The following is a 9,567-nucleotide window of genomic DNA, read 5'->3' on the forward strand; positions in this document are numbered from 1 at the left end:
CAAAAGGACAAATTGGTAGTCATATGGTAGCATAAATAAATACATATTGCAGAAACTGTTCAAATATTTCTGATTTTACTATAAGAAATATAAAGAATGATCTGAGTATATAATAGGAGAATTTTATCCAATCTGGGTGAGTTAGGCAGGATTTCTAGAGGAAATGATATTACTTTTAAGGAGTAAATGATAAATAGCAGTAATTTTGATACATGTTAGGGAAAGATCATCCCAAGTAAAATAAACAGGCTGTGCAAACATCCTGAGGTAGGAAGCGGGGTGTGTAGTCTCAGAACTGAAGGTAGACCTACCTAATTATAGTGTGGTCAGCAAGGGAACAATGATGGAGGATAAACTCAGTTCATACATAGCCTTGAGGACTCACTCAGGTTTTATGGTTTTATCCAGAGTTAAGGGAAGCCATTGAAGGGATTTTTACCAGGGGAATGATCTGATCAGATTATGTTGGAAAGAATTTTCATACAATAGCTCATTTAATCTTCACAACAGTGTGTGTGTGCGTGGGGTGCTGCTAATATTCTTCATTTTCAGAGCTAAAGAACCTGAGGCATAGCAATGTGAAAGAATGAGCAATGGCCCACAGCTAGTAAATTGTGGATCCAAGATTGGAATCCAGGTGATCTGCTTCTAGGTTCTGTCATTTTGAACATGTTAAATATGAAGGACATGGGTCTCTGTGGAGACCTTTAATTCAGGAGGACCTAATGTTTCTTAGACAACTGGGACTGAAGCTTAGGATGAGGTCACAGGCTTAGATTTAGGAGTCATCAATACATACACAGTGATTAAGTAAGTTTAGCATGTGACAAAATCGAGATGGAGGGTATAAAGGCATATGAGAAAGTTTGAGAACAGAGCCATGAGGGATACCATAATTCAGTGATGAGGAGGGTTAAATATGCCAGCAAAGCTGGGGGAGAAGATTGGTCAGAGTTAGCGAGGAAAACTGGACAGGATGAGTCACAGAGTCTAAAGGAAGAGAACATTACACATTTTCCTAATCTTGAGTGCTTCTGAGAGGTAAAGTAAAATGAGATCAAAAATTCCCATTGGGTTTGACAACATGGAGATTAGTAGTGACCTTAGTAAGAGTCTCCTGTTGGAACGGAGGGAGTTGAAGCTCATTTAAAATGTTTCCTTATAGTTCTGAAAAATTCTGTGATTTTTGAATTTTAAGTATGGCAGACACCTGAAGAAACAAGGTATGATATCCAGTATGCTATGGGGTCAAATCCATGGGGCCAAAGGTGACCAAAGTTTGGTTAAATTTTGAAGTAGAAAATCCTATATTTCCAGATAAGCAAAAATAATATTATGGTCACTCTTCTGTCAACACTACCCATCTGTATGCTGCCTGACTTACTTAGAAATTGCCACTGGAGAGGGCTCTTGGAGGGTAAAATGAGAAAGACTGGGGATGTGGGTGTCTAGATCCCTGAGGGAGGAAGATTTCTGAAAGCTCTATTTTTTACCCTTATAAAATAAATTCTTCAGAAGGTCATATCTGACAATCTGTCAATGAACACACATTTATCAAACAAGGCACCATGATCTAATAGGGCGGGGCTTCTTTCAAAACAGGTGTATTCTTGAAAATATATATTTAACCTAAGAAGTTTTATTAAATTGTTTTTTCTTTTTTTTTAAGAGGCCAAAAAGTTTAATTTTATTGAATAAAGTTCATTCAGAGCTTACATAGATATTAATATACTTTAGATTATAACAGTTGAGAGATCAATAGCTAATGGGAAGGAAGGAAGAAAGCAGTTTGTACTTTCAATGTAGAAAAAAAAAATCTAAATGCTACATACATCTTGTAAAATTCCAAAAGAAGGTCTAGCCAAGTTTATTGTTCAGTGGATTTTTTTTCAAGAGATGAAAAGTGAGATTCAATGTGTATATTATCGGTTACAACTGATATAACAACTTGAAAAAAGTCATGAGACAAGCATAAATATAATACAAAAATACTGTATTATAGGAATATTTAACTATAATAAGTGAAAAAGATACATTAAAACCAGGAATGTGTTATGCTAGTTCAGAACAGAACTCATAAGGCAGACCAAAACTGATGCTAGTTAAGGAAAAGTGTCTGTTTTTAGGAAGCATGTCCATACAGATACCACCACGAAGAAATGCCAACAGTAACTACATGGTCCCCTCTTGTTACTCAGTGAGGTGTCAAAGGTGAAATGACTGGGTTAACAGCCTAAGCTTTCTCCAGGATTTGTAGTATTCCATCAGCACAGTCCAGCCCTTGGGAGCCATGAAACCTTCAGGAGTTTTCTGGCCTTCTTGGGCAAGTTTGCGCATTCATGTTCCGGAAATATATTCAAAGTCTTCATGAAGATTCGTGCAGAGAATGTAAAGCTTACTGCTCAGTGTCATAGTAGTCCATCTGCTTCTTTTTCTTGCTATAAGCCGCAACTCGAAAGGGAACTATTTCCAAGGTGATTAGGCCAGGGGCCACGTCAGCACTTTGGCGCCATGAGTTGGCTCATACAGACCCTTCCCTGTTTCTGGATGAGGCACGCCAGCAGGGTCTCATCCAACAATGTAAAAATTGGCTCCTGCAACCATCCATGCTCTGCAATGCCACTGGACCTCAGTTGGTCCAGCATACATCATGGGAGATGGGAAGATGGCCACCACTGTGGTTTCAGGATTCAGGACTCCTTCCTCCAGCACTGCAGCATGCTGCTTCATACGCCACATCAGAGGAACATCATCGTCCTTTGTCCAGCCACCAAGAGGGTGAAGGAGGACAGGGCGCCAGTAACCCTTCTCTAGAAGTTGCTTATGGGTATCCTGCATTAATAGAGCATGGCCTTTGTGCACTGGGTTGCGTAACTGAAATGCAAAGACAGCATCTGCATTCATATCTTTAAACTTCTGCTTTAGCTCAGTAGGAGGAAAACGATACTGATCAAGACCATCATTCCAATAAATTCGGTCCAAGACTTGATTTCCTCCAATCAGCCAATCTCCTTGTTCCATAACCATCTTGATGTAGGGGTGGTTCTTGCATGTTGTTCCCCACTGCCTGGCACAGCGCTCCTCCTTCCTGTGCTCAAAAAACTCCGGATTGCGAAGAATAGCCATGCGGCAGCCCTCGTACATCAGAGCAAAAGCCGTGCAGCCATCCGGCCTCTCCTTATCTTCCTGAGTAGCTGTCAGAACTATCTGTACTGACAAGTTAATGACACTCCCATCCAGAAGACAATCAAAATGAAGACACTGCAAGTACTCCCTCTCTCTCATAAAGCCATTCAGCGGGTTGCCCAACCTTCTGCCAAAACCTGCACCCACTGCATATCCGCTTTATTAATTTTCAATGCTGGTAATGTTTCTGCATCTGTTTTTGCCAAATGAAGTTTATTTTCTGGCACATACAGTTCTTTCACTTCATAAGAGGCATCCACAGGTACAATATCCCGTTCCTGTAGAAGTTCCACAACCTGCCGGACACAGTCATTTACATCACAGGAGTCTGTTTTCAGCACCAATTCCGGGGCCTCTGGTTTTTCATATTCAGAATCAATCCCAGTGAAACCTTTAATTTCTCCAGCCTGTGCTTTTTTGTAGAGTCCTTTGACATCCCTCTCTTCACAAACATGCAGGGGAGCATCAACAAACACTTCAAAATAAGGTAAACTTGCACCCTCATGAATTTGCCTTGCATTGTTGTGATCCTGAGTATAAGGTGATATAAAACTTGTGATGCACATTAAGCCAGCATCTGCAAACAGCTTAGCAACTTCTGTGATGTGTCAAACATTCTCTTCTCTCTCTTCAGGACTAAAGCCAAGATTTTTATTGAGACCTTGACGAATGTTGTCACCATCCAAAGTGTAGCATGGAAATACCATGGCAAACCAAGTACTCCTCCAAAGCCATGTTTACTGTGGTCTTTCCTGCTCCCGATAAGCCTGTTAGCCAAACCGTGCAACCGCGAAAGCCACCTCTGGTCCCCACCACCTGACCGCTCTTGTTCCTACTGACGTGGTGAGCTTTAGGTGACATTATTTGCCCTCTGCATCCCCCAGTTCTGCGCGTTATTGCTCAGCTTGACTTTCTTGCACAGGCTACCGGGAACCTCCATGGCTGCTCAGCACGCGGGTGCCCACGTTCTCAGCGCCCAGAGAGTAGTCGGAGGATGGGAGGTTGGCGGCGGCGGGGGGTAAATTGTTTCTTCTTGAAGCTGTTTCCACCCTCAGGTTACTTTAGGTCAAGTCTGAAGTATTTCTCAAATACTCCTTGTCAAATTAGTCAAAAATATGAAACAAAATTTTTAAAAGGTTGTATTTTAATTGGTTATGATTTTCTGCCTATTTTGGAAAATAACACTCTAATTTAATAGCATTATTAAAAATTATTTTGTACTTAATTGACTTTTTTTGGACAGATATCTGATCAAATGAAATCAGTTTATGCCTATACAGACTCTGTTTCATAGACATTATTAGCTATAACAGAAGATAAGAATAAGTATCATATTTACAAAAATGGCTTTCATCCAAGAACTTCTTTACAAATGACATGTGTAATGATTTTCAAAATATACTGTACTCATCACAGGGGTGTGTGATTGTTGTGGCTTGTGTTTTTACTTTTATTAGTTATTATTAGTTTAACTTTTCTTGTTATTTGTTTTCTGTTTGTGTTGTTCATTAAACACATTTCTAAATTAATCAAGTGAAACATGAGGTGGTAAAATGATTTCAGGAAAGACAGGGTATACATTCCTAGGTGTTAAACTTTAAGAATTTCACAAACCTTAGTATCACTGTATTAATTTCCTAGTATCAAAAAACTGTTTAGATGACAGCAGACTTAGCTTCTCTTCTTTTGATGCTTTCTTCTTTTTTTAAAATTTGTAATGTAATTTCCCATCAGTATCTGGTCCATTATCTTGAGGAAGCCTCCAAGTTTGGTTGGTCACACACAGGAATCCTCCCCCATCCTCCCCTATGAAACTTTTCAGCATCAGTGACTACAATGACACTCTTAGTCTTCGGGGACTTTAAAAAAAAAGGACAATCAAGACACATTCCTTTTCATCTTTGCCTCCCATAATTTTCTTTGGCACAGGTCTTGTCAAAAATGCTCGATTTTTTCTTCTCCAATTAGAACTCTTCAAAGGAGAGAAAATGAGAGTTGGAGCCTAGATTTCTTATCAAATGCTTCTAGGACCACGGCTGCTCCAGCTTTTGAAGTTCCCTCTGTCTGCCTCTTGATGCTGCAACCCTCTTAATAACACCATTAGCTATTTCAGCTCCATTTTCTGACAGGGTTGGTGGAGAGCAAGGGAGAGCCTTTCATGTAGGACTTTGCTACTCTGCTACTATGCCCTAAAGATAAAAATAACTGATTCATCTGGTCCTATATATACATGTAGCTTAACCTCTTTGCTTAGTAAGCAGTAATGGCTATCACTAAATTTTTCTTTATTCCATGTTAATTAATAGAGATTAGAACTCTATACAACTAATTTAAAAGAATTATTTAAAGATGTGTCTGTTCAAAGCAGTGCAGACATAAGATACAGATTAAGCTCCAAATATTCCAGATAGAAAATTCTACTTCTAGTCAACTAATGAAAGAGATAAAATGTCTTAAAATAAATTCGTCCCATAGCTATAGAGGAAAAAAGTAAAATATGTAGTATATTTATCTTAAAAATTAAGAAAGGAAAAAATGTCCTATAGAATCAACCCTTTCCTTTAGAGGAAGGCAATTTTAAAGCTTGAAACTTTAGGTGCATAAATGCAGTCAAATTATACACAGAGTCATTTTTCTCCAACACTGAAAACCCCATACCTTCTTCTTCAGGACAGAGTCATAGACAAGTTCTGCTTCTTGGTGAAGCAGAAGTGAGTGAACTGGCTGAATGATATTTTTATTTGCATCCATGGACTTGAATGTGAGAATTTGAGAAAGAACTAAGTTTAAGCACATGTTTTGGCATGTACTACACACTGACTTATTCCATGAAGCTATTAAGCCCTTTTACCCTTCACAAGCATCTGACTTTGATTTTTTTTTTTTCTAGAAGAAATTAAAATGTTTGTGCTTGGGATAAAAGTAAAGTGCTTCATATAGTCAAGTTAACTGGGTGCATCTTTTAGCAGACCTACCGTTCTGCAGATTGTTTCTGGTGAAAATATGATTTGTAAGTATGCTTTTCCATCACAGTTTGCACTTGCTCTTTGAGAGTTAAGTAATATTTGTATTTTGGGATGTGTGTTATTATTTGAATGGTTGTGACTGGAGCTTCTGAGCAAGGTGCTACAGCAGTAGAAACTGAAAAAAATAAATGAGTTGGGACTGGTGTAGAATAACCTGGTCTTCTATTGATGTCCCACTCTTGGTGTTATTTGACAATGTATACCCTAGGCAACTTAAACTTAAGCAACTTACTATGTACTACCTTAGGCAATATTTTTCCTTGTGGTTTTTTCCCCTTAAACCTAACTAACATCTATGCATCAAGTCCCAATTGATTTACACTAAGTTTTCTCACAACCTTCAGAGCACTTATTACTTTATAGTATTACTAAATAAATTCAAAAGAGCAAGGGACAAGATGGTTATGGTTAAAAAAAAAATCAAATTGCTTACATGGTTTAAAAGGCACGAGATAATCATAAATACAGGAAAAATGGTAAGACATTTTAAAAAATAAAGAAAAGTGAATAAATATGGAAAGCATACACAGATGTTCTGACGACATAGATATTTACTATTCTTAAAGTAGAGAAAAAAAGGGAGGGTACAAAAAATTCTTTTTTCTGAGATATACATTTAAAAATAATAACTAGAATTATGACAAATAACATTATACCACAACATATAAGATTTTTAGAAATTTCATGTAATGTCTGAAATATTTATATTAACATATTTCCATACAAATGACCCAAAGAAAGTTTAGTATTAGTAGTTTTTATTTTTTGATTTTTTGTTTGTTTGTTTTATACTGCAGGTTCTTATTAGTCATCAATTTTATACACATCAGTGTATACATGTCAATCCCAATCGCCCAATTCAGCACAACACCATCTGCACCCCACCGTGGTTTTCCCCCCTTTGTGTCCATATGTTTGTTCTCTACATCCATGTCTCAACTTCTGCCCTGCAAACCAGTTCATCTGTACCATTTTTCTAGGTTCCACCACATACATGCATTAAGATACAATATTAGATTTTCTCTTTCTGACTTACTTCACTCTGTATGACAATCTCTAGGTCCATCCACGTCTCAACAAATGACTCAATTTCATTCCTTTTTATGGCTGAGTAATATTCCACTGTATATGTATACCACTACTTCTTTATCCATTCGTCTGTTGATGGGCATTTAGGTAGTTTCCATGACCTCGCTATTGTAATAATGCTGCAATGAACATTGGGGTGCATGTGTCTTTTTGAATTATGGTTTTCTCTGTGTATATGACCAGTAGTGGGATTGCTGGGTCATATGGTAGTTCTCTTTTTAGTTTTTTATGGAACCTCCATACTGTTCTCCATAGTGGCTATATCAATTTACATTCCTACCAACAGTGTAAGAGGATTCCTTTTCTCCACACCATCTCCAGCATTTGTAGTTTGTAGATTTTCTGATGATGACCATTCTAACTGGTGTGAGGTGATACCTCATTGTAGTTTTGATTTGCATTTCTCTAATAATTAGTGATGTTGAGCAGCTTTTCATGTGCTTCTTGGTCATCTGTATGTCTTCTTTGGAGAAATGTCTATTTAGGTCTTCTGCCCATTTTTGGATTGGGGTGTTTGTTTTTTTAATATTGAGCTGCATGAGCTGTTTATATATTTTGGAGATTAATCCTTTGTCTATTGATTCATTTGCAAATATTTTCTCCCATTCTGAGGGTTATCTTTTCGTCTTATTTATGGTTTCCTTTGTTGTGCAAAAGCTTTTAAGTTTCATTAGGTCACATTTGTTTATTTTTGTTTTTATTTCCATTAATCTAGGAGGTGGATCAAAAAAAACCTTCTCTGATTTATGTCACAGAGTGTTCTTCCTATGTTTTTCTCTAAGAGTTTTATAGTGTCCAGTCTTACATTTAGGTCTCAAATCCATTTTGAGTTTATTTTTGTGTATGGTGTTAGGGAGTGTTCTAATTTCATTCTTTTATATGTAGCTGTCCAATTTTCCCAGCACCACTTATTGAAGAGACTGTCATTTCTCCATTGTATATCTTTGCCACCTTTGTCATAGATTAGTTGACCATAGGTGCGTGGGTTTTTCTCTGGCATTTCTATCTTGTTCCATTGATCTGTGTTTCTGTTTTTGTGCCAGTACCATATTGTCTTGATGACTGTAGCCTTGTAGTAGAGTCTGAAGTCAGGGAGTCTGATTCCTCAAGCTCTGTTTTTTTTCCTTCAAGACTGCTTTGGCTATTATGTGTTTTTGGCATCTCCATACAAATTTGAAGATAATTTGTTCTAGTTCTGTAAAAAATGCCATTGGTAATTTGATAGGGATTGCATTGAATCTGTAGATTGCTTTGGGTAGTATAGTCATTTTCACAATATTGATTCTTCCAATCCAAGAACATGATGTATATCTCCATATGTTGGTTTTCATCATTGTCTCACAGTTTTCTGCATACTGGTCTTTTGTCTCCCAAGGTAGATTTATTCCTAGGTATTTTATTCTTTTTGTTGCAATGGTAAATGGTAAATGGTAAATTTCTCTTTCAGATTTTTCATCATTAGTGCATAGGAATGCAAGAGATTTCTGTGCATTAATTGTGTATCCTGCAACTTTACCAAATTTATTGATTAGCCCTAGTAATTTTCTGGTGGCATCTTTAGGATTCTCTATGTACAGTATCATGTCATCTGCAGTGACAATTTTACTTCTTTTCCAATTTGTATTAATTTTATTTGTTTTTCTTCTCTGATTGCCGTGGCTAGGACTTCCAAAACTATGTTGAATAATAGTGGCGAGAGTGGACATACTTGTTCGTTCCTGATCTTAGAGAAAATGCTTTCAGTTTTTCACCATTGAGAATGATGTTTGCTGTGGGTTTGTCATATATGGCCTGTATTATGTTGAAGTAGGTTCCCTCTATGCCCACTTTCTGGAGAGTTTTTATCATAAATGGGTGTTGGATTTTGTCAAAAGCCTTTTCTGCAGCTATTGAGATGATCATATGGTTTTTATTCTTCAATTTATTAATTTGGTGTATCACATTGATTGATTTGCATGCATTGAAGAATACTTGCATCCCTGGGATAAGTCCCACTTGATCATGGTGTATGATCCTTTTAATGTGCTGTTGGATTCTGTTTGACAGTATTTTGTTGAGGATCTTTGCATCTATGTTCCTCACTGATATTGGTCTGTAATTTTCTTTTTTTGTAGAATATTTGTCTGGTTTTGGTATCAGGGTGATGGTGGCCTCATAGAATGAGTTTGGGAGTGTTCCTCCCTTTGCAGTTTTTTGGAAGAGTTTGAGAAGGATGGGTGTTACCTCGTCCCTAAATGTTTCATAGAATTTGCCTGTGAAGCCATCT

General features: G+C 37.3%; 1 pseudogene; it reads right to left on the reverse strand.

The window, feature by feature from the left end:
• Nucleotides 1-2,205: 2,205 nt before the first annotated feature.
• LOC131752883 (bifunctional 3'-phosphoadenosine 5'-phosphosulfate synthase 1 pseudogene) lies at nucleotides 2,206-4,152 on the reverse strand (annotated as a pseudogene).
• Between the last annotated feature and the right edge of the window lie 5,415 nt (nucleotides 4,153-9,567).

The sequence above is a fragment of the Kogia breviceps genome, chromosome 3, assembly GCF_026419965.1.
Source record: "Kogia breviceps isolate mKogBre1 chromosome 3, mKogBre1 haplotype 1, whole genome shotgun sequence".
Classification (NCBI taxonomy): Eukaryota; Metazoa; Chordata; class Mammalia; order Artiodactyla; family Physeteridae; genus Kogia; species Kogia breviceps.